The sequence below is a fragment of the Eulemur rufifrons genome, chromosome 19, assembly GCF_041146395.1.
Source record: "Eulemur rufifrons isolate Redbay chromosome 19, OSU_ERuf_1, whole genome shotgun sequence".
In the NCBI taxonomy this organism is placed as follows: Eukaryota; Metazoa; Chordata; class Mammalia; order Primates; family Lemuridae; genus Eulemur; species Eulemur rufifrons.
This window is the reverse complement of record NC_091001.1, coordinates 99,107,490-99,132,874: the sequence shown is the minus strand read 5'-3', so window position 1 is coordinate 99,132,874 and position 25,385 is coordinate 99,107,490.

The window sequence follows — 25,385 nt, the reverse complement described above, 5'->3', positions numbered from 1 at the left end:
AATGAAGACATTAGAGACGAAAAGAGAGAGATTAAGAGAGGAAGGGAAGACAGAGAGGGAAATTTAAAATTAAATTAAAGAGAAAGAACTTTTTCATCTGTCGGCGCTGTGATCTTGACCACACTGTTTTATCTCTTTAGTTTTCACCTCTTTAAAATGAAGCTAATAATATATATTAATACCTCCTGTGGCTACTGTTGGAATAAAATGAGATAATGCAGCTACATGTATTTGCCTATCCACTCCTCCACTATGGGGGCTAAAACAAAAAATTCATTAAACATAACTATTTAAAAAGGCTGCAAGAGTGGCCAAATCATAAAGTTGATGATGGATAGCATGTTTACATCTACAGCCTACCAAATAGAATTAGTTTTGCCATTAACAAAAATTGACTTGATGACTCCTTATAGATAAGAATCTACTACATCTGGAGGTATCTGGGCTCACTCTGTGCTTAGCTTCAGGGATGATGAACAACTTTAGATTGAGTGCCAAAGCTCAACAAGCAGCGGAGTTTCATTAACACTCTTATTAATGACCAGATTGCATGTTAAACAGAAAGATAATTACTTTCCTTGATGACAAATAGGAAGATGTCATAATCACCAGGTATAAAAAATAATACCTCATGTGAAAATGTATAAAAAGGGAGAAAAGTGTAGCAGTTTTCCTTCTTCAGGTTCTTTGAAGGAATTTCTACTAAGTTTTGGCACACACACACACACACACACATACGGGCACAAAGGGCACATACAAACCCAAAGAGAATATCTTATTATTCTAGGGGAAATGTCTTTTATTACAAGGTATTTAAAAATCATTCTAAAATTTAGGAAAATTCCTGGAAAACGAATAGAGTGGATTCTCTATTCTTGATCATAATTTCTGTTTTGCTAAGACTGACACCTTCTCTCTAATCCTATTGCTTTTATGACTAACCTGGGCTCCCCATGTATTTATTTGCCTTTTCGACAGTTGCTATTTATATCCAGAATTGTTTTACTCATTTAATCACTTGAAACTCATTTATTGTTTAATAAATAATCTTGAGCACCCCATTGGGATTGTAGCTATACGGACAGGGGAGGAAATGAGAAGCTATGGTAGGTCTCCTTCATGGAGCTCAGAGCCAAGCTCAGGTATCCATTCCTTGAACTGATAAAGAGGTAAAAAGCTTATTCAAAGACAAAGCAAGGACCCTGGTTGATATTTTGCAGCTCTACAACTAATGGGGAATATGACATGCTTTTGAAAGCAATCTCAGAAGCCTCAGAAACTATATCTTGACCTCTATAAACATTGTTGCCTGGAGCAAAAAAAGTTCTCAGACATTCCTCTCTTCCATGCTCAGGGAAAGCATAATGCCAGGTTATTCTGACATACAGAACAACAAAGAAATTTCTTTACATTTACTTTTTCTGGTGCTTACAAAATCTTTCTCTCTCTTCTGGTTCCGCTCTCAGATGATAGAAAGAGGGATTTTTAAAAATCTCTTTATAAGGTCAAGGAACAGCCAGAAAAACTGGAAGTCATTTGGAGAGATCTAAAGTCTACTGTTATACCTCAAAAATGTAATTAAAAATAATTTTTAAAGTGCAATTTAAAAAACATTAATCTATGCCAACATTAGGAAAACACCCAACACCTCAGGAGAGATTTAACAATTAAGAAGGCGAGGTTTTTAAGGCGGGGTCGTGGGACACATTTAGGGAAAGATGAAGTGACTTCAGGTAAATGCTACATACACTGATCTCAAAAGTCATACTTAGAGGTCTGATGAGGGGCCTGAACCTCAGTGATCCAGGCCAGAAAGAGCCAGGCAGGGTCATCCTAGAACAAAAGTTGTGTTCCTCTTGGTGTCTACAGAGATGCTATCTGAGGAGGCCTGCGGAGTAGTGCAAACCCATACAGGTCCCACAGTCCATTGGGGAGCTCTGAGATGGAGGTACTATGCCCAGAATGAAGCCAGAGGGAGCGTCTGACTTCACAGCCAGGTTCTCTTTAATCTTGATGACAGCCACAACCCCCCTCTACCGCCTACAGCGCCCGCCAAAGGTGGTTCTGGCTTCCAGCTCACCTGCGTGCAGGCGGCAGCAGAGCAGAGTGATGGCTCCATTCTACTCTCCCCAGAATTCCAAAAACTCACTCTGATTTGCAGAGGTCTGTGGGGTTGAGATGGAAGTTACCTTGGAAACATCGAAGGTGAATGGAAAGAACCTGAGTGGAAATTTGGGGACGGAAGCACAGCGTTTGCTGAGGTTTTACTTGTCTGTTTGCTTTGTGCAGTTTTTAATGCACAGCTCTCTTGTTCCCAAGCCTACAGGGGGCCCATACACACTCACAACTGCACTGTCTTCCCGTGTACAGACTCACGGTGCTCAATTGTCCACTCCGAACAAAAGCATCACAGTATAAAACTCTTCAACTTCGTCTCTTTCTACAAAATCATGTGGTAAGCGAGTTTGCTGTCACATGCTTGTTAATAATTTATTTTGGTCTAACAGTGCTTTGAGCTTTTTAGGCAAACATCATGCCCCTCAGTATGGAACTGTAATCCCTTCTTCAGGTTCCAAAATGAAGTGCACACCATATTGCCTCCAAGGGGACTCACATCACTTTATTTAAAATATGGGGATAAGGGTCAAGTTGACAACAGGGATTAAATGATTCAGAAACATAATTTTCTAAGAATAAAAAGAAAAAAATCTCAAGTCTCAGGCAGTGAAATCAGAGATAAGTTAGGAAGTTCTTAAAGGGTCTGCTAAGCTTAGAGGCACAGTGGATGCTTTTGTGGCCCTGTAAGGCGACACTCAACCTTCCTACTCTTGAGGCTACACCCTCTAAGCAATCACACACGGTGATGACTGTCTTTCTGAGACGCTGACAGTCAAACCGACCATCCCTTCTCTCCACTACGGTACTTCTGCTTTCCAGAGAAAAGATTCCCTGATAATTAATTCACATGTCTCCTCTGTACCAAAATGGAAACACCATCATCTTGTTTTAACTTATTATTAACTTTTCACCAGTAAGGGAGCATGTGAGAATCTTCCTGGAAACTTGGGCTAGGGGTGGCAACAGGTGCCATCTAGGAAGCAGGGGAAGGTCAATGAGGTGCAATTATTGTTTGGAACTAGTTTCAAGGTTACTCTAAGGCCTTCCTTGGGACATTTTAAATAGTATCTAAGAACCAAGCTTATCAGAGCCTCTACTGGCCTCCTCTCCACACAGCTGATATCACATAAGTCATAACTACAGGGTTAATTTCACTCCCACCAAATAAAGATCCTTGGCCCATTACTCTAGAACTCAGCATCATTACATCCCACTTTCATTGTCTGGCCCTAATGTCGGCCCCATGCTAGTGACTGGGCCTACGTTTTGTTCTATTTTGAACACCAGTTGGGTAACTGGATCCTTGCCCAGTGACTTCTACCAGCGTCCTTGTGTATAATCCAGGCAGAGGTAAGGGTTCTCTGGGCCCACTTGCAATCCTAGTCTTCCTTTATCATAGAGTATAACACAGCTTATTATAATTGGCCATTTTATTTATTTATCCCTCTCTAGCGAAAGTTTGTATGTCATTCCCTCAAAGAAGAAATGGTGCTTTCTGATATCTATCCTTGGCCCCCAGGTTGTTTCTCTGATGTCTGTTACACATTGTATTATATACTAATTTTTAATTTATTTGACCCCATCTACCCATCAGTTTTGAACTGACAGAGAAATTAGGTCTCACCTTGATTTTACTCTTTCTTCAAATGTATTTCAAAATTGAACACATTCCTATCTACAAAGTACCTTACAAAGACACACACTCTAAAATCCATGTAGAAAGTAACTGTGGCCAGAAATACATGTAAAAATTAGAATTCTGTGTGTTACCTTATTCATTAATTTATTCATTATTTATGTAATTATCTAGCCTCTACTACGTGCCAGATATTGTGCATATTATTTATCTTATTTAATCTATTCACTCCTGGACCCTTCAATAATATGATGCACTTACTGGATACTGACTACATTTGTATAAGGGGAAGAAAACCTGGACATGTAAAATACCTGGTTATCAATGGCAAATATATTAACTTACTATCAAAATCAATGTATGAAAAACAAACATTATCATGGTGCCTCATTTTCCATTCCTTCTCTAACCAATTCCCTTGTGTCAGACTCAGGTATTCCTGACATGAATGTCGCTGCAGTGGTCACAGCCCACAAGCACAGCATCTCCTATCTAGATTTCATTTTCATTAGTATTTACTCTCTTGTTCCTATTGTTACCAAAGGCAACACTACTGTTTCATGGTTGAAGAAAAATACTTGCCATAGTGTCCTTACCTGTGAGAGAAAGCCTTGTTTAAGCTTGGCTCATTTTCTCAAAGACGGGATAAAAGCCCATACAGAGTTCAAGTGCACAGGACATGCCTTGATTCTCAACCAAAATGGGCTGCAGCAGCAGGACTCACTTGCCATTCTGGCCTGTTGTGGGAAAGCCCTCCTGGGGCAGCCTCCCAGGAAACCAGTGCAAAGGGCCAGAATAATCACTTTCTCAGTGGCCGTGCCATGACATGCCAGGCTCAGAGAAACAGTTTCATGGTAGACTAGTATAGTCATGCATCACATTTTAACGTTTTGGTCAATGACGCATCGCATATATGACAGTGGCTCCATAAGATCATAATGGAGCTGAAAACTCCCTATCCCCTAGTGACGTAGCAGCCATCAGGAAGTCATGTTGCAATGCATTGCTCACGTGCTTGTGGTGATGCTGGTGTAAACAAACCTACTGAGCTGCAAGTCATATGAAAGTACAGCATGTACAATTGGAAACAGTACATAATACTAGATAATGAAAATAAGCAACAATGTTACTAGTTTATGTATTTACTATAGTATACATTTTGTTGTTATGTTAGAGTGTATTCCTATTACTAAAAAAAAAAAGTTAACTGTAAAATATCCTCCGGCAGGACCTTTAGGAGGTATTCCAGAAGGCATTGCTCTCATCTCCTATGAGATTTTGAATTTGTAATTACTCCATGTGTGTGATTGTCCCTGAAGATCTTCAGTGGGACAAGATGTGGAGGTGGAAGACAGTGATACTGATGATCCTGACCCTGTATAGGCCTAGGCTAATGTGTTTGTGTCTTAGTTTTTAACAAAAAATTTTAAAGTTAAAAAAAATTAAAAATTTTAAAAATAGAAAAAAGCTTATAAGATAAAAACCTAAAGAAAAATATTTGTATACGGCTGTGCAATGTGTTTATGTTTTAAGCTAAGTGTTATTTACAAAGGGGAGTCAAAAAAATTAAAACAAATAAAAGATTATAAAGTAAAAAAGTTACAGTAAGCTAAGGTTAATTTATTATTGAAGAAAGAAACCATGTTTAATAAATTTAGTGTAGCCTAAGTGTACAGTGTTTATAAAGTCTACAGTAGTGTAAAGTAATATCCAAGCCTTTCACATTCACTCACCAGTCACTCACTGACCCACACAGAACAAGTTCTACCCTATACAAGTGTACCATTTTTTATCTTTTATGTCATATTTTTACTATAGCTTTTCTATGTTTAGATATGGCTAGTTACACAAAGAGTTACCATGATGTTACAATTGCCTACAGTATTCAGTACAGTAACATCTGTACAGGTTTGTAGCCTGGGCGCAATAGGCCATACCACGTAGCGTAAGTGTGTAGCAGGTGTACCATCTAGGTTTGTGTAAGTACACTCTATGATGTTTGCACAACAAAAAAATCACCTAATGACACATTTCTCAGAACTTATCTCCATCGTTAAGCGATACAGGACTGTGTCTCATTGATTGTGTCAAATTAAAGCAGGCTAACCAGAATTGTAAGTGATTTATTCAAAACAAAGTGTTAGGAAAAATCAAAGCCAGGGCTTCTTTTTTCTTCCTCTAAGCAATACAGGCTTCCCCCAACAGTTTTTAATATATTAGAAATGGAAGGAAAAGGAACCTTACCAATAATCAGTGAAAGGATGATGGATGTCTTTCTTCAGGGTTTAGAAAACTTTAATGCTCTCCCATCCCCACCATCTAAATGGGACAATTTAAAAACCTGCATCTATTCTTAGTCTAGGGCTCGCCGCAATACCCGCCCTCTCCCCAAAATTCAATATGAAGCACACAAGTCACCTCCCTGGAGTATATCTCCCCTCCCTGCTTTGTAATTGCCTATGAGCTGCTTAACTTGCAAAGCCCATCTCCACTTGCACCTTCCCATGGTCACTACACTGACCACACTGGGACTCCCTTCTCTGGATTGTGGGAGGCACACACAAACTCCCAGGGCAACCGCTGCCCAGCACCAGGCTTCGTAGGTATGCTATCCCCCAAAGAGCAAGTCTCTCAAAAGTAGAATCCTGTGTTTACTCCCTAGGGGTGCCATAACAAATTACCTTAACCCAGGTGTCTTAGAACAGCATAAATTTATTCTCTCACATTTCTGGAGGCTAACAGTCCAAGATCAAGGTATCAGCAGAGTCATGCTCTCTCTGAAGGCCCCTGGGGAGGATCTGTTCCCAGACTTTCTCTCAGCTTCTGGTATTGCCAGCAATCCTGGGTACTCCTTGTCTTATGGCTGTGTCGCTCCAATTTCTGCTTCCATCTTTGCATGGCCAGCTTCCCTCTGTGTCTGTACCTTTGTAGGTCCTCTCCTCTTCTTATAAGAACAGAAGTCATGTTGGATTTAGGGCCCATCTTATCCCAGTCTGACCTCATCTTACGCTAACCAATTATATCTGCAAAGACCCTATTTCCAAATAAGGTCACAGTCTGGGGTTCTGGATGGACATACATTTGGGGGTGGGGGGCACCCCTGAACCTAACAGAGAGCTCTGCCTCATCCCGCTTTGATGCTCAATGTCTTCCTCCCACTAGGAGAGAGAATTCAAGGACACAGCCACTAAAGAAGACTCTTACCCTATTTGCAGAGCTTGCTTTGTGTGAGGTGGACTGCTGGACTCTGCAGGGGACCTGTTCTGCACCAACTCTGACACAGAGAGGCAATAAAGGTACCCTTCCTAGAAGTCTCAATTCTACTAAGAAAAAGCCAATCACTTTGTTGTGGTAATTGCTTTTGACCTGCTCTTCCCAGAGGCCTCTGGTAGGTACAATAGAGTTCACTTAAGCAAAGCTTCAGCGTAAGAGATCAGGAATAATTAAGGCAGGGAGGGTGGGGAGAGAAGGCAATCATGGCGAAGGCTCATCTTAAAGCATGGGAAATGTCAGGCTGGATTCGCTCTGTGTAAAGGTCAGCCCTAACATGCCAACCTTTTAAAATTCCATTTGAAGGACTGTGTTTAAAATACCATGCTACAAATTTGCTAAAAAAAAAAAAAAAAATTTGCTCTGGGAAAACCATTTATATAGCCACAGAAGACAGAGACACCACATTAGAGTAATAAAACTAAATATAAACAATATATACATTCCCTGAATTTCCAGGCAAACAAATTAAAGAGCACACAAGATTTTTAAATGTCCGGGAGAAAACCTTGATGTAAGGGAAGCAGGCAAACAACAAACAAACGAAACTCCACTTATCGTGGAGCCAGAAAATGTGTTTTCCTGTTTCGGTTTGCTATTTTCTGGCTCTGTGACATTGTAACTGGCTGCATGAACCCCTGTATATTTTTTATAACCCTCTCCCTTAACTAACTACTTGACACTTTGAGTTGTTTCCCAGAAATGATAGACTTGAATTCATGGACTCAAGTGATCCTTCCACCTTGGCCTCCCAAAGTGCTGGTAAACTTGGCATGAGCCACCACATCTGGCCTGAAATAATGGATTTTCTATAAGATGTCTGTCATTAAAAATTCCTTTCTTCCTGGACAGTCCTTGTTGTCTCAGTGATTAGATGTTTGTGTGATGAGTAAGTAACTAGACCTAGACTAAACCCTCTTGTGGTTTCAACAACAATGTTCAGCAAATAAAGACATCTCACTTTTCTCTAATATGGATTAGCACTAGGCTTACACACTGGAAATGAGTGCTTCGTGAAACAAAATGAGATCTTATAAGTAAAATGTTTTGAGAAATCATCAATCCCTCCACAAATATCTGTGCTCATTTGATAGCTTCCAGATAAGTTGTTATCTTAACGATTATCAAAGTTACAACCAAATGTTGTCTGCCATTTTGAAATAAAACAAATTTTATTTCTTGAGCAAGGTCCTCAGAGATCAGCCCACACTGGTTGCCTAGGAAAGGCATTTAACTAAAGGTTATGCAAAATTGAAAACCACAATGAAACATTCAAAAATAGAATTTTAAAAGGTGATCTAGTCAGTGAACAAACAAACATATTTATTGAACACCTACTATGTGTAGGTATTCTCTAAGATTGAAAGAGAAGCAGAGCTAAAATAATCAGTGTCCATGACCCTAAGGAGACTAAATGTAGCACACAGTATTAAAAAATAGATAAAATACCAAGGTAGCACATGAAGAATACAGAGGCCTGGATAAATAAGAGTGGGGTGAATTTGATGGAAGGAGGGGATATATACCTATGGATATAATGATGAGGAATTGTCATAGAGGAAAAGTGGTAAACTGCACAGAAGAAATCTTGGTGACAATCTTGAGTCCTTATAATAGAGCAAATACTTAAACATCACAGACCGGAGATTGGAAGGTATGATGATGAAGAAGGAGGGGAAGAGAGAAAGATACTTTTGTTTTGATACAAAAGGCATTGTCATTTTAAGTACTCCTCTGTCACTGAGGTTATTATCCACAATATCAGTGTGGACCCTCTGAATGGAAACAAAAGGGAGAGCAAATTACTCAGACCTAGAAGACAGCTTAATAAGATATAACATCTTTATGCTCTGTTCATTTCGAACAAGAAAGAAGAACCAAACCCACTTACCTTTGAGGTGCCAAGACACTTGGCCAGCATTCCCATTATTTGTGACCAAATGAATCCATCCTTTTATTTTAATCTCCTTGATTATAAAATATATGCAGATATAAAAATCTTATTTTATGTACATGCACACACATATATTTAAATATATGTATGTAGGTATGTGACTATGCTAGTATCCATTGGAAAAAGAGAAAAAAAAATCTTGATGAGAGATGAAGTATAAAAAAAATCAGAATGGAATTTAGAGTTGCAACATACATGCTTTTTTAGAAGATTGAACGGAAGAAAATGATCAGACTGAAATTAGCTGTATTGGAACAATGCTTTCTAAAAAGTGACCTATTCTGAGATGGGAAGATCATACCCCTTCAGGAAGAAACAATCAGCTTTTGTGTGCTATGTCAGTGTAAAAGCCGCTTCCAGCTGAGAGAAGAGCAGCCCAGCACTTGCTTTTCAGAGGAGATGGTAAGATGACAGAACGATGAACTTTAATGGGCTATCAGATATTTTTAAATAGCATTTTCCATTTTAAATGTGGATCCAAATCCAATGCTTAGAGAATGAGGGTTAAAAGCTTTAGTTCAAACCAGCAAGGCCTTCACCAGTATCTGCACCGAAAGCTCTCTGACAAGAATACACTTGATTTTTAACCAGCAAGAGACTAGCTATTCCATTTAGGGAAATGACATCCTGATGACCTAAAATTACCCTTGCACTTTCTGCAGAATGAAGCTTCAGCAATATGTCCATTCCAGGTTGCACAAAAGAGCTTTGTTAAGGCTTTTGGAGAACCTTTTCCGGGGGGAACCATGCTTTCCCTGGCTCCTCTGCTAAAGGTGATATGAATGTATGTGAACAGGGCACTTAACCATCAGATCTGATCATTCATTCATTTAGGAATAGTTTGTGAATGTTTACCATGTACCAAGCTCTATGTTAGACAGACACTGGTAATAAAAAGATTAAAAACACAGTGCCTGCCCTCAAGAACTTACTGCCCTTTGGAGAAGAAAGTCAATTAAACAAATAATCAGAATACAGTAGAGAGATGACAGCTAACTTGACTCCTGAAAAGATGATTGACTCCGTCCTCGTCTCTTCTTTCTCATTCACTCCCCAACACTGCACTCTGGCTCAGGGCCCTACCTGATGCTAATCTTCCCAAGATCACCAAGGCTATACAACTTTCCAGTCTGATGGCCAGTTCAATCTTTTCTATACCAATTATCCAATAGAATTTGTCGCTTTGTAGCACTCACCAATTTTCTCAACTATCTGTTTCATTGGTTCCCAGGACTGTGCAATATCTTTATTTTTCTCCTTACAACCTTCAGAATGTCTTTTAAATTGTTTGAGTAGAGTCTTTTCCATTATTTGGTCCCTAAATGTTAGGGCTACATAGAATTTTATTCAGTTCTCTCTACATGTGTTTTCCTCACATAATTTCATCTCTCAGGCTACCAAACAGAACAGAACCTCCAAATCACTCCTATATATAATCCATTGTCAATTCTGTCCATGAGATTTTTGAAATGCCTCCAAGCTTCCATTCAAAATGGTAAACAGAGCCCACATATTTAACTGCATGATAGTAAATTTCCATTTATGTTCACAATGCTATATAAAAACATATATATTTTTTAAAACTACATCAGTGTGACCAAACAGGGAAGGATGCCATTCACATATTCAATATTGTGAGGATGTTATTCTAGGATATAATATAGGGTTTGGATTACTAGAAGGAAAATTTACTAGCCTATGATACAACGCATGGGAAGGAAATTCCCCAAATCTCCAAAACACACATGGGAGGGATTGGAGAGATCAGCAGACCTGAGTAATGAAAAGAACCCCAAACCTAACAATGTGAATGACTTCAGGATGGATATCAGGGAAGTCCTTGAGATGCCCAGGCTTGGAGTTTTGCTCCAGGGCTCTTTGACCATAGGCAGCTTCACAAGGAATAAATGCCAAATAAAATGGGGACATTTCCTCAGCAAGACACTGATGATGGTCCGGCTAATTTGTGTTACTTTTATTTTGCCAGATAAGGATACAAGTATAAATGGGAAGTAGGAAGGAAGCTAGAACTGCAGTTCCTTACTCCTGTTTATAAAATAGCTGTTTTTTATAATTTTTTTTTATCCCTGAAATTGGTTGTAACACACTGAAGTTAGCTGGCCTACTGCCTCCTCTCTCTAATTTAAATGACTTTGTTCACGGCTATGGCCTAAATCTGAGTTCACCCCTCCCCCCCACACACATTCATGTGTTGAAACCTAATAACCAATGTGAGTGTGTCACAAAGCAGGGCCGCTGGAAGATAATTAGTTCACGAGGGGGAAATATTCATAAATGGGATTAATTCCCTTATAAGAGGGGCCCCAGAGAGCTGCCTTTTCCCTCACATCATGTGAGGGCACAGCAAAAAACATGCCATCTATGAATCAGAAAGCAGACCTCATCAGAATCTGAATCTGCCAGTGCCCTGATCTGGGACTTCCCAGCCTCCAGAATTCTGAGAAATAAATTTCTGTTGTTTATAAGCTACTCAATCTATGGTATTTTGTGATATCAGCCCAAATCAACTAAGACACGCATGAACAAACCTTCAGCAAAGCCCTACTTTAAGTGGCATGTGCTACATGCCATGGTGTATCAGTTAATTATTGCCATAATAATATTGTGTGACAACCCCAAGATCTTAGTGGGTTATAATAGCAACCACTTATTTTTCTTGCTTCTGTAGGTCAGCTACGGCTTTGCTAGGATAGAATGGGCTTGTCTACAGGTCAGATTCACATTGTTCCAACCGTCTTCTCTTTTGGGGGCAGTAGATACCTGAGTTTTGTGCTTCCCTTGAGGGATCACAGGAGCATAAGATGGGAAGTCAAAACACAGAATACTTCTTAAGGCCAAAGCTTGGAACTATACACTGTCTGTTGGTCAATGTGTCTATGGTAAGCCACATAAGATGAGATGGATGCAACCTCAAGTAGACAAAAATAAAAGTGGCAGGTAAGAATAGGTAATGGTTGAGATGAGTGAGATGAAATCCTAACCTATGAATGATTTTAGGAATACAACAGTTGTCTTTCCAAGTTGTGGTTGGCCATGTCTGATAGATTTATTGTTCCCTATTTTTTTCCTCCCTCCCAGTTATAAGATTATACATTTACACCCTTTGTAATTTGGGTTCATAGTTATTGGATCTTAATCAGTCTAGCCTTCAATTTCATACTGTCAACAGGACATTTTATATACATTCTTCCTTTTCTTATATATTCTAATGCACATTTCTCGCAATTTGCATGTTTTTGTGTGATGCACACACATATGTATGCATGTTTGGCTCAGACATACAGATTATTTGTCTATTTATATATGTCTATAACTACATATATATTCATGTGAGGGTGAATTTGGAAGGGAAGGGAATTAAACACACAGGGCTCAAATTGCCATCTTGAACCAGAAGACTTATATATGTGGTTTTTCCATATGTGTTTCAGTGTGTTTCTCTCATAGGAACTATATATCATGTGTGTATCCCAAGCACACAAAATTATTCCCGGAATAGGCACACAATATGTGTTTAATAAGTGTTCAAATTATTGATCAAATTAATGATTTGGGTCTTCTCTGTTCAAATATTTTATGATGATAAAAATTAAATCCTCTATGGAAATCCTGCATCTGTCTACACCCGTTCTCTGATCCAGCAGCCTGATCCTGTCTTACTCACCCTGTAAATTCTCTAGTTCTGTGTTGCCTCCTTTGAGATGGGGAGCTATATGGACATAGTAACTCAGGTGTAAAGTCACCATTACCTGTTCACAGAAGACTGTTTCTAAGAGTTTTCTCAGAAACCGTACATAAAGTTAACATCAGTAGACCCCAGTTCTGAATTTTCTGCCACTGTTGGACTTTCTGAAGCCACTTCACATTTCTAGTCCTCAGTTTTTCCAATGCAAAATGGAAAAATGTTTTTAAAATCTACCTTTCCTTCTTTCCTCTCCCTGCTACATCACATGAAATGTTTGAGCATATGCTTTGAAAAAAAAAAAGGTTACAAAAATATGCTCTGCAATTATTAAAAGAGAAATTTAATAAATCCAGAGACTATTGTTTAGAAAGTAATTATGACTTGTGTCTCTCAGGGCAAGGAGAGAAGAACAGAAAGATATAGAGAAGCTATTTTTAGTTCACCCCTGCCTAGATGAAATGGCTTCATGCACGGTATACAATTGCTGAAAAAGTACAGCTCCTCGAGATATATAATGCTCCCCATCTTACTTCACCTACCACCCACACCCACGTCAAGGAATCCAGGATGGGGGCAAGCAAAGAAAAAAGGGGATCCGCAGCTACAGAAGGGAGTTTCTATGGGAGGGATTTTTCAGACTCTGTCAGCCTCACTCAACCTTCAAGGTGCCAGCTAATGAATTTTGGCAGGAAAGAGAGCTGACTCTGATTAAAAGGATCGCTTTATGTAGGCAGGTTTGGGGGAGCAATGCAGAAAGAGAAAAACCAATGCCCATGCCTCCCCCAGTATGCAACTCTGAGCTGATGCTCCACATAATTCCATGTAGAAACAGGGCAATCTCTTACAATGCCATCCATATTCTAGGACTGAAAAAAAAAAAAAAATGTGTTTCAAAGACTAAACCCCATGCTGAGCAGCTAATTTCTCATAACAATAGCTAATGATGAGTCTTCTTGAAATCCCTTTCCAATCAAAGGACAGGGATTGTCAGAGCAGATATCACTGTATTAAGGCCAGACTAAAAGCCTGATCAGGACTTCTATGCTATGGATAAAACCACTAATAAAAGCAGCTCTAAGATATTTCTATGAAAGATTCAGAAAGAACACTAATTAACCCAGACAGAGAATCTTCCAAAGATGTATTCCTTCTGTTGAAGAATATCCTGTATTGGCATTTTTGTGAATCGTTCTTGACATTTTGCCAGTTCTGCTGTCAGCTTTCAAGGGATACAGAAATAGTGAGTAGATTTTTAAAAGCAAAAATCTATAAAACAAAGCCTGATTACAACACTACTGGCTGGCTTAAAAAACAAAACAAAACAAAACACAGAGATAATCATTAAAAAACAACACTTGTAGCAAAGTCTCCTGTGGTAAAAAAAAATTGCTTGATCTGCTGTGGTAAGACCATGTCTGAAAAAGTCAACTTGGATTAAATTAGAGTGCTCTTCAGGTTATAGGACTAAAAGTGTTTCGGGTTATTATTGGTGTGCATGCCTGCGTAAGCATGCAGTATGCTTATATACATACCTTCATCCAATAAATGTTTACTCAACACGTACTATGTGCCAGACACAACTAATAAACACTTAAGAGAGCTACTGTTATCACTTTTTATAAAATCCTAGCAATTGTTCTAAAAAGACTAATTGCTAAATGTTTATGCTTTTAATAACTGAACATTTTAAAAATGTAAATAGTATATATAAATTTATTATAGAAAATTAAAGTAGAATATCACCTATTGCAGTGGAAGTGAAGTGTCTATTCACTAGTCCCTGTACCTTCCACAGCCCCAACTGCCACTTCCTGTGGAAACTTTATTCATGGAGCATGACTGGAAATATTACTCTGAAACATTATTGCCACCAGAATTTTCCAACAGCTTTCAAAAGGGACATACCACAAGTCACATTTCACTTTCTCTTTATTCTCATGGTCTGGAAAACAGTCTTCCCAACTCCCTTATTTAATCTTCTGAGAAATAAGAGAAAAGCAAAGTTTGTACTCTTCCCTCTTTTCCTTCCTTCCTTTTTGATTTTCTTTTAAATCACATATAAATGCCAATACAACAAAGACATGAGTTTGTGGGTCATCAGAAAATCAATGAGAGACAAACTTTCGACTAAGAACTCAAAAGTTGAACCAAAATAGAGCACACGGTGCATTTCTTTGTACCATGGAAAGTGGGGTCATGGAGAAGCTACTGTATAAACCAGGGAAAGGAAATTTAGGCATTAAAGAAGATTCTTCCTCAGCCAACGGCACATGGACTAGAAAAGCTGGTCCAAGAGCTTGGTGCCTTAGACATGACGCTCATCTTCTGATTTCATTTTTCTTTTTTTTTTTGTAAAACAAACAAACATAAAACAAAATAAACCAAAAGCAGCCCAATACTCACCTGCCACATGCTACAAAACATAGGCTTGAGAGAATGTATGAGAAAAGGCAGAATGTTTACTTTAAATATGTTTGTAGAGCATTTGGAGCCCTCAGAGAGCAGGGCCTAGGTAAATAAAGCACTACTACTAATAATATTTCACAAGGCCCGGTGAGAGGGTGGCTGTGGACCCCAGCCACTCCCAGGGCATTCCTGCCTCTTGTCAAACTTGCATCACAGTCTGATGGTGGCGCCCTGCCTTTGTCCTCCCCATCTGATGACTCCCACAGATGCAGAGGAGGATGGGAACTTCAGCAAGGGCCGGGGGTTCTCTGCCCACCTCCCCTGTTCCGGGCACTCAGCCCTGCCGTCATCCCCGTAAATGGCATTGTACAGACCATCGCTGAAAAAAAATGGTTCCTGGGCAGAGGCTGTCAGCAGGAGGTTTGGCTGAGGGAGAGAGATAAAGAGAGTTCTCTTCCAGCATCATATTTCTTTCTCTGCCTCAGTAACAGCCAGAAGAATACTGAAAATGACTAGCTGAGTAAATTGCTTTCGGAATAAATGTGCTCCCTCCTCCAGTCTCCTCCTTCTCCTTTTTGGTCTCTGGCTCTCTCCCCTCCCTCCTTGTCTCCTCTTAGCCCTCTGCAAGCATGAAAACCTCTCCTTTCTCTTTCAGATGATACATGTCTACTGACAAAGCTCAAGAAAAACATATGTAGGTATGTATGCAATTTTTCCCTAACAATTCAGGACGTAGCATCCAGCTTTCTAGGTCACAGGGCAGATGTGGTCCAGGTCAGAAACACTGTCCATCTTCACATGCACTCAGCCCAGCCAGCAGGTAGGGGCCACTCACACATCAGTGTCCAAAGAACACGGTCCATCTGTTGAGGCTTTTCCACAAACCTTAGCCTGAAGCCCTTTGGCTGGTAAAGTCACAAAAGAGATAGTTCAATTTTATGACTAGGTACATTCCATAGAATAAAGTCGTTAGCTTTGCTGCCGCAATGTGATTTGTGACTGCAATCAAGCCACCTCCAGTTTCCTCTCACTTCCAGCCTGGGTTCTCCTCTGTGAAGCTCGCTCTGGATCTCTTTGAACACCTTCATTATCAGCTGCACAGATCCTGTAATCCAACCCTCTATGAGCTTGGCTCTCTCCAGTAATGGTTAGAATTATACTGAGATACGCCTTTATCAGAAAGCTACTGCTGTGAACTTCCTTTCCACTAGGGAAATAATACAACTCACAAAGCAGCGTCTGCCAAATTAATGAGCACAGTCTGCACTGTTTTCTGACACCAGCAACCAATTCTCCAACTCTCTCGACACCATCTAGGTGTCCTACAATCAATTCTGACATTATCTATCTAGACCTGGTGTCAGATCCCATGAGTTAAGGGCTCAGTCCCACAAGACTGCCCCCACTTCACATACCAGTCCCAAGTCCCAGGTTGTCACCTGTACTTTTGACCAATTGGCTACAAAATCAGAGCATTTCTGTAATCCCTTCCTCAGGTTCAATAATTCGCTAGGATAGTTCACAGAACTCAGGAAAGCACTTTACTTACTATTACTGGGTTATTATAAAAGATATTCTTTGGGAACATCCAAATAAAAGATACACAGGACAATGTCTGAGGGGAGGGAGTGTGCACAGAGCTTTCATGTCCTCTCTGGCAGTGTCACCTTCCCCACCCCCAGCGTCTCAATGTGTTCACCAACCCAGAAGCTCTCCAAACCCCAATGCTTAGTGTTTTTATGGAGGTTTCATTCATAGCTATAATTGATTAAATTATTGGCCATTGGTGATTGGTCTCAACCTCTAGCCTCTCTCCCCTCCCCAGGGGTCATTGGGTAAGGCTGAAAGTTACAACTTTCTAATCATGCCTTGATCTTACTGGTGAGCAGCTGCCATCCTATAGCTGTCTAGGCTTTGCCAAGCCACCAGTCATCTCATTAGCAGGCAAAAGACATTCAGCCTTCTGGAGATTCCAAGGGTTTTATGAGCTGTGTGCCAGCAGTAAGGGACAAAGACCAAATATGTATTTCCTCTTATGCCACAGGAAATAATACAACTTATAAAGCAAGGTGTCTTCCAAATTAACGAACACAGAGATCTACCCACACAGGTGTCATTACGTGTGCCCCCACCTCCTCCCCATCCACATACAATAATGTCCCTTAACAAACAGGCAAGGTAACTCAAGGCCTCAGGACCTACTTCATCTGAGACCCAGTCTCGAGGGGCCTCCCTCCATCTCTGTCATCTGGTGTCACTGAAATAGATTGAACTTGACTTTCTCTGCTACTCTTCTGGCTCCTATTGCCTGCAGCTCTACTTACATGTGCGTATGTGATTCCTCACTCCCGTGAGATTACAAATTAACTGAGGCACAAACCTCGTGCAAAATTTTTCTCCTGCCATCCCAGCATCTATTTTAGTGTCTTTCCAGGCATCAGTAATTGTTTCTTAATCAATTAATAGATTTATAAAATGACTATTCCTAGGTATAATGATGATGATAAAAATAATATTTAAATAACATTTATAACTTGCCAAGAACTTTAGTAGACATGATACATTTAATAATTAATTTAATTTACATGAACCAGCTATGAAAGAGAATGAACACATTCTCTACACAGGAGAAAACTGAGGTTTAGAGAAGAGATGAAGAAAGTACCTAAGGTCGTGCATAAAAGAGGTAAAAAGTTAGATTCCTGCCTCCTAATCTCCAGAATATTAAGCCAAAGTGGAATTTTGAAGGCATCATTTATAAGATTTTTCAATGCTCAGTAGGGAAGATTGATTTTTCCCAACAAAATGGAAACTCTCTATTCACAAACTTATCCAGAAAGTTCTCTTTATAAGCAATCAGGATTCGCAATGTGATTATCCAGGTGCTCCTAGATTTGTAGTAAAAAGCATCTCTATATCGTAGAAGGCCTGAGCAAGAAGGACTATAAAAAAAGAGTTTAGTCCAGTTGATAGCTTTAAGAGTCTGTAGGCAAAAATACTGTAAGGCTTGAGTGTGTGAAATACAAACAGTCCCTGACTTACAGTGGTTCGATTTAGGACTTTTGACTTTATGATGGTGCAAAAGCAATGCACATTCAGCAGACACTATGCTTTGAATTTTGAACTTTGATCTTTTCTAGGGCTAGCGATGTGAGTCACGGTACTCCCTCTCCACGCTGGGCAGCGGCAGCCAGCTCAGCTCCCAGTCAGCCACACGATCATGAGGGTAAACCACCCACTCAACCATCCTGTTTCTCACTTTCAGTGCAGTATATTCGATAACTTACATGATATATTCAGTATTTCATTATAAAATAGGCTTTGCGTTACATGATTTTGCCCAACTGTAGGCTAACGGACGTGTTCTAAGCCATTTAAGCCAGGCTAGGCTAAGCTATATGTTTGGTAGGTTAGTTGTATTGAATGTATTTTCAACCCCATATTTTCAATTTACAATGGGTTTATTAAGGTGCAACCTCATCATGAGTTGAGGAGCATCTATACTTCAAACAACCTTGGCAACACAGATGCTATTTGGTAGAATGAGTTGAACTGTGCTCTACGCTCCACAACATACATGCCTCCCAGTACCTCTGCTGTTGTCTACTAATTCTCAATTTTTGACTTCATTTTTAGAATGCAGTTTTCAGGATAGCCCTTTTGGGGATCTTAGTGTCTCCCAGTGGTATATAGGTTACACCTAGTCTTGCCTATTGTCCACAGTCTGGAAACTAGTATCATGACCTGGTATACCCCTAGTTTCCAATTTGGATCAGTTATGTATGGCTTTGTAGCTTGGCAAGATGTGTTATTTGTTCATACATTTCATAAGAAGTGAAAATCAAATGGGATCTTCAATCCAAAAGTCATATTTCCTTTTTGCAATGCCATGCAGTAAAGTGCAAGTGTGTTTGCCAATGGAGAAGCTCCTCCTTGATATAAATTAAGCACTTGATGAGAAAATATATGGATGTCTGACATAAAAGGACAGCCGCACATGAACTATTTTAGGTTATCAGATATCATTATATAGTTATAATTTACTTTATGAGAATAAACTAGATCCCATAGGTTTAATATTAGTTTCCACCTGGATTTAATTATCCACAGAACCTATATAAGATTATGACTCCATAATTGTAGGGATTTTAACCTAAAAAAAAAAAAAAAAGAGGAACAAGGATACAGCAAGAGTGCTAAGGTGGAAGAAAATAGAAGAAATTAGCTTTATTGAAATTAGTATTTTAAGAACAAAAATAAAGAAATAAGCAAAGCGACAAAACACAGAAACAAATTCTGAAAACCTCTGGGCTAAGGGGTTTGAAATCAGCTCAAACATCTACCCTAACCAAGATACAAGGTGGATGTGGATTTACTTCTCTACACATATCTTTTGGCATCTGGCTCTTATTCCCCTTCAAGACTATTTTGATATCCCTATAATATTCTTTCCTCTGTGAATGGTCAGAAAGCACAAGGCCACTTCTGAAGAGCAGAAGCAGACAATATCCTCAAGCATCTATTAATAGTTTCCTTGCATGACATTAGACCCACTTTCCTTCCCCAAACCCAACTACAATTCTATCTATTTGTCTAAGGTATCAATCCCTTTACCAAATTCAATTGCCTTTAAGTAATAGATTACTATTAGTTTTGAAAATTATCTTCCCTTAAGTTTGTGTTTATTTGATGTCGTTGGGAAAATTCTAAAACTGTCCCTCCAAGGTGCCACGTCCTAATCCCCAGAACTTGTCAGTAAGGTAAGATAGCTCTCCCATAATTATGTTATGCCATATGGCACAGTTGACTATAAGATAGGTAGATTATCTGAACAGGTGTAATGTTATCCTATAAGCCCTTTTAATAGCAGAGTTTTCTACAGCTGGTAGCAGAAGACATAGAGATAGGAAGCATAAGGGAAATTTGAGGTGTCATTGTTGAGCTTGAAAATGCAGCTAAATATGTATGACTGAGTTTGGAATTCTGGCCATTAGTACAAGAGTAAAGGCACTGTAGGGAACTTTGGGTCACTTTGCTAAAGACAAGGTACTTGCCCTGGAATGTCTCATTGCCATATATTCTTGGCAAGATAGAGTAAAGACTTAAATAACCTTGGGAAACATATATCGAAATGTCAGGGGCTTTTTACCACTTCTAAACCATTTATTTCTAGACTACCATAGGAGGGAAATATAAACTGCATTTCATTTATGCTGCTTTATTTTAGGATCTCTAATCAGAGCAGCTCAGCTTATACTCTAACCATTATAATATAATTAGAAATGTATTAGTCTTCTATGTTTTTAACTTCTCTTTCAAATTTTCTATTTCCTCCATCTCTCTGTGGAACATTCTAGTATCATTTTGTATTATCAGATCCATTATCCAGTTTGCTAATTCCCTCTTTAGCTATGTCTAATTGAATGTTTAATCTTTTCATTAAATTTATAATTCTAATCACCAGGTTTTGCAATTGTAATTAGTTCTTCTGCAAATATATCCCTGTTGATTTTAATGCTATCTATCCATTCATCATATTTTAATAGTCTCTTTTGTTTATTTAAAAATATCAAATATACTGATAATCCCTAATCTAATAATTAGTAGTCTTTGATGCCTCAACTCTGTAATCTGTTATTTCTGCCATCAATTTCTCATGGTGGTTAGCTTTATGATTTGTTTAATAACTTTTTATTGTGAATATATGTCCCTTGGTACTCTATTTGTGGGCATTTTTTGAGACAAAATCTAGCCTTAAAAAATATTATGCTAGAGAAGATAATCATTTCATTTTGACTAATGCCTGGACTACTACCAATTTAGAGCACCTCTAATCACATTTTTGTGGAAAAGGAGTTGGGACATACAGAAAGTGTGAATTGTAAGCCTCAGAACTCCAAGTGAGAACTTGTGGTTTGGGATATTCATTAGATTTTTTACAAAACATTATCACTTAAACATAGTGGCAAGAGGGGTACAAGGCCATATATCTCCCACTGTAGGGTGCATTTATGTCGTCTTTATGCCAATTGAGAATGTGGACCTTCCATCCACCTAGATTCACGTAGTTGTTCCAACTTTTCATGTATCAGGTCATCAAGAATGAATGGAATTTCCCAGATCAATATCAGTTCTTGCTTTCTTCTCCTGATTCGGGATTTCTTGTATTTCATGACCTGTAACACATTTCTTTACTTTTCTACTAGCTCAACAATATATTTAGAAAACATATATTTAGATATGACTTACTAGAGGATGCTTTCTTATATAACTGTACTTCCATACTTCCAGATTAGCTTTAACTTTCTCCAGAGCATGAATAATTATGTTAAAATATATTCTATTTTTTAAATTTTTGTGATTTTCTGTCTCCCCTCTATACAATGTAACTTCCTGGGACAAGAAACTTGTTGTTCTAGTGCCTATAACAACACCTGGCACATAGAAAATGCTCAAAAAAAAAATTCTAAATAAATTATAATATGTATATATACATATAATGCACAAACATATATATGTATAATACCTATATAATATGAATTTGAAATTTTTTGTTTATAAAACCATCTAACTGGTCCTAGAACACAGCAATTTTATTATGTGATGAATATAATTCTAAGTGTAAAGATATATCAGAAAAATTAAGAAATTTATTGCATTGTGGGTCTAGTGAAAAGGTAAATGGGAGTCCTTTGGACAAAATTGGTTATTAACATGACAGAAACAGCAGACAAATACATACTTTTAAAGTCCTGAGTTATTGTAATATATACAGTCACTGAATGTTAACCTTAATTTCAGGTTGTCATTCAGATTTGCATCCTTGATGCATCATTTCCCTGGTGGGTTTGAAAAGTGCTGTATTAGAGATTGTCACTTGCAGATTTGAGACACCTGGAGTTACTGTAGTATGAGTGACATGAGCATTGAGCAGTCCCTCATAGCCTCTGCCAGCAAGCCTTTATCCTGAGTAAAGGGAGTAGATTAGATAATTGGATGGTTAAGCAAGAATTCATGTATGTGTATTTGATGGAAGCAAAAATATGTGTTCAAGAATGCAAATTTGAGGATAAACTGTGTTTTCTGTGGGAAGAACACTGGAATTGGGATTTGAAGACTTGAGTTTTAATATCTACAACTAGGTATTTCCCTTAATCCTTCTGGACCTCAGTCAATTTGTCTGTAAAATAAAAGAATGTTGTAGTAAATTTCCCTTCCAGCACTAAAATTCCATTATCACATAATCCTTACACTCACAGTCTTCTCTGCAGTTTAAACAAAAATCTTGGAATAAATTATTCCTCTTTTGTGGAATTCAGTTAGTATAAGTTGAGCCTTTGCTTAAGTTTCCAACATTTGAACTATAAGTACAACATGATGACTATCTTCAAGAGTTTCCCCAAAGTAGTTGGTAATATAACCAAAAATCAAACTCTATATAGAAAAAATGTCTTATTCTATCACCTAGAGGAAGAAAGGCTAGGGAGCCCTTAGAAACATTCAGGGCTATTAACGCTGTCGCTAACCTAGAGTGGGGTTCTTGGACTGTGGATGATGCTTCCTAGTTAGAGCCCGCCTTCTGCTTTCTAAATCTCATACTTCCTTGGTTTTCACCATCACTAACTTCTGGCTGGATTCTATTCCTTCTCTTCTTTCTTCACCTTGCCAGTATGTACAGTCTGTACCATCTTCTGACTAATAGAGAATGAAAGCAAGATGCCCTTAACATACAGCAATTTTAGCCCTTCAAATAGCTATAACAATGCATCGGCCCTGATCGCTGTCTGCTTCTCACAAGCAGAATACTGATAGGGAAAATACAAATAACTGATATCAGAAATGAAAGAGGAGTTATCAATACTGATCCCATAAACATTAAAAAGATAATAAAGAAATATTCTTAACAACTCTATGCCCACACTTGGATTGACTAATTCCTTGAAAGACATAAACCACCAAAACCCACACAAGCTCTGTCTTCCTTAACCATACTGCAAGAGGCAAATAGTACATTGTCAGGCTTAACCCACTAGCCTTAGTCCCACTAGCTGATGGGACTAAGAGTTTGGGGTAAGACAATGCCAATGAACCCACGGGCGCTTTGTTCACAACTTTTCACTTGCCATCTACCATGTTGGTTCAGGGCGCTTTCATGCCTAGAAATTGAGACTCTCTCTGTGACCGGAACCTTGGCAATCCTCAGTGCCATTCAGCCAATGCTTGACCTTCCCATCGTCCTCTAGTCATGAGATTGGACTGTGCTGTCTGTACCCTTAGCTACTGATGAAGGTCCTGTCATACGGAGATCAATGAGCCAGACCCAACATGCCATCTGTAGCCTCATCTCAAAAGCTCTTCCTCATCCACAATCTTTCTGCTTTAAATAAGAAATCCTACCACCCCATGACCAAACTCACCGAGCAATGTGTTTCTTGAATTCCTCTTTGGTTGTCATAACTTCCAACCAGATTAATTTGCGTCTACCTTCTTATTCTTCTTTCTGAGTTTACTTTCTACCAGCCCATCATGACAATCTCTAGATATTGACAATGTAGGGCATAAAGTCTCATTTTTTATATACAGATACAGTAAGATGCAAAAAGCAGCTTAATGTCTCAGCCAATTGGAGGGATATCATACTGGTCAAGAAGGGTGCAGCACTGGATTCAGACCTGGCTTAAATACATGATTCTTCCCTATAGCCTCCACATGACCTTGGGCCACCACTCATTCTTTTCATTTGGTCAAGTCTAACCTGAACATGCAAATATCAACTTCATATCGATTCTGTAAAACATTTTATATGTAAATATATATATATAAATGTATATATATAATGTGGATTGTAACACATAACCTGTCATCAACATTCAACAAATAAAAATTAAAGTAAAACCTGACCTAACATTTGCTTTACAAGTAATTATATCTTCTATCCACTAGAAGCAGGCCTCTCTAGTAGGCACCATGTTCTCCCCACCTGGACTCTCAACCTGACAGTAGACCCCGCTCCTGTGACACAGTGCTCACCATCTGCTTGACCAGCTGCCACCTCAGGAGACCTCCCAGGCTCCAGCCTGCCTGGGCTACTATCTCCAGCTCTTAGCTACCCTCCTTTCACCTTCATTTCTTTTTCACTTCCTATCACCTTCTCTCTGGTTCTTCTCCTGATCTCTATGCCACCTGTCTAAGGCCATCATTGCCCCATTGTCATTGGCACACAACTCTCTGTAGTCCAATTGGACTCTTGATGTCAAATAATTCCTGCCTTCACAAAGGTTGGAGTATATAATAGATCCTACTGTGTTGTGGTACTATCAGTAGGGCTAAGTAGGAGAGAGCAATTAGGTACAAATGGGAACCAATGCAGTTGGGGGTGGGGGGTCCTGGATTAAGAGTCTTAGCATTTCACTGGAGAATGTGTCAATGAAAGAGTAAGTCACAACCCAAGGCAAATTACACTAAAAGACAATAGACATGGAAGATCTAGAATGGTCCTTGTTTCTAGCTTCCAACTCTGCTCATTCCATTCCTTATTTGTTCCTAGCATGCTCTGAAAACATTTACTTTGAAGGATTATTAGAGAGCTCACTATAGCATCATTGCCCACCTCAGCCTATTCATAGGACTATACTGAGAGAACTTGCTCACAAGAAACATGAGAAAGTAACGCCTTTCACCCCTAGCATAGTCTTCCTTCCCCTTCATTCAGTGCCTTGGATCTACATGCTGGGCCCAAATCCACACACTACAACTTTGCTTCATATTTTTTGAATGCTCAGCTCATCTCATGGATGATAATAAAGCATTTTCTCTCCTGCCCCCATCCACTTCATAAAGCAGGACAGAAAGTATCTGCATCCTCCATCTGATGTCTACCTTCTGCAAGAATCTGTGATCATCTACTCTATAGTGACACAAAAATTTGACTTAGGAGTGAGTCATAAATTGTTCTTTAAGGGTTAGATCAAAGGAGCATGGAAAGCATAGGTTGTTCTTAGGCCATGTGCTCAGACAGGATGTTCCAGTGTAAGGCAGCAGGTGAATGGTTCAAATGTAAATGGCTAGGGAAGGGGCCTGTACCCTCAATGCCTTTACTTCTACCTAAGGACCACCACAAGTAACAATCTATACAATGCTGCAACCATATAACCATGTAAGTATAACAGAGGATGGCATGACATGAGCAGAAAGTGACAAATGTTATAAAACAGACAAACAGTACATCAAAGTCTGCTCTTAATCTTACAATTGTTAGCCACTTCCTATCCTTCCTTTGAGAACTAGTTCCTCAA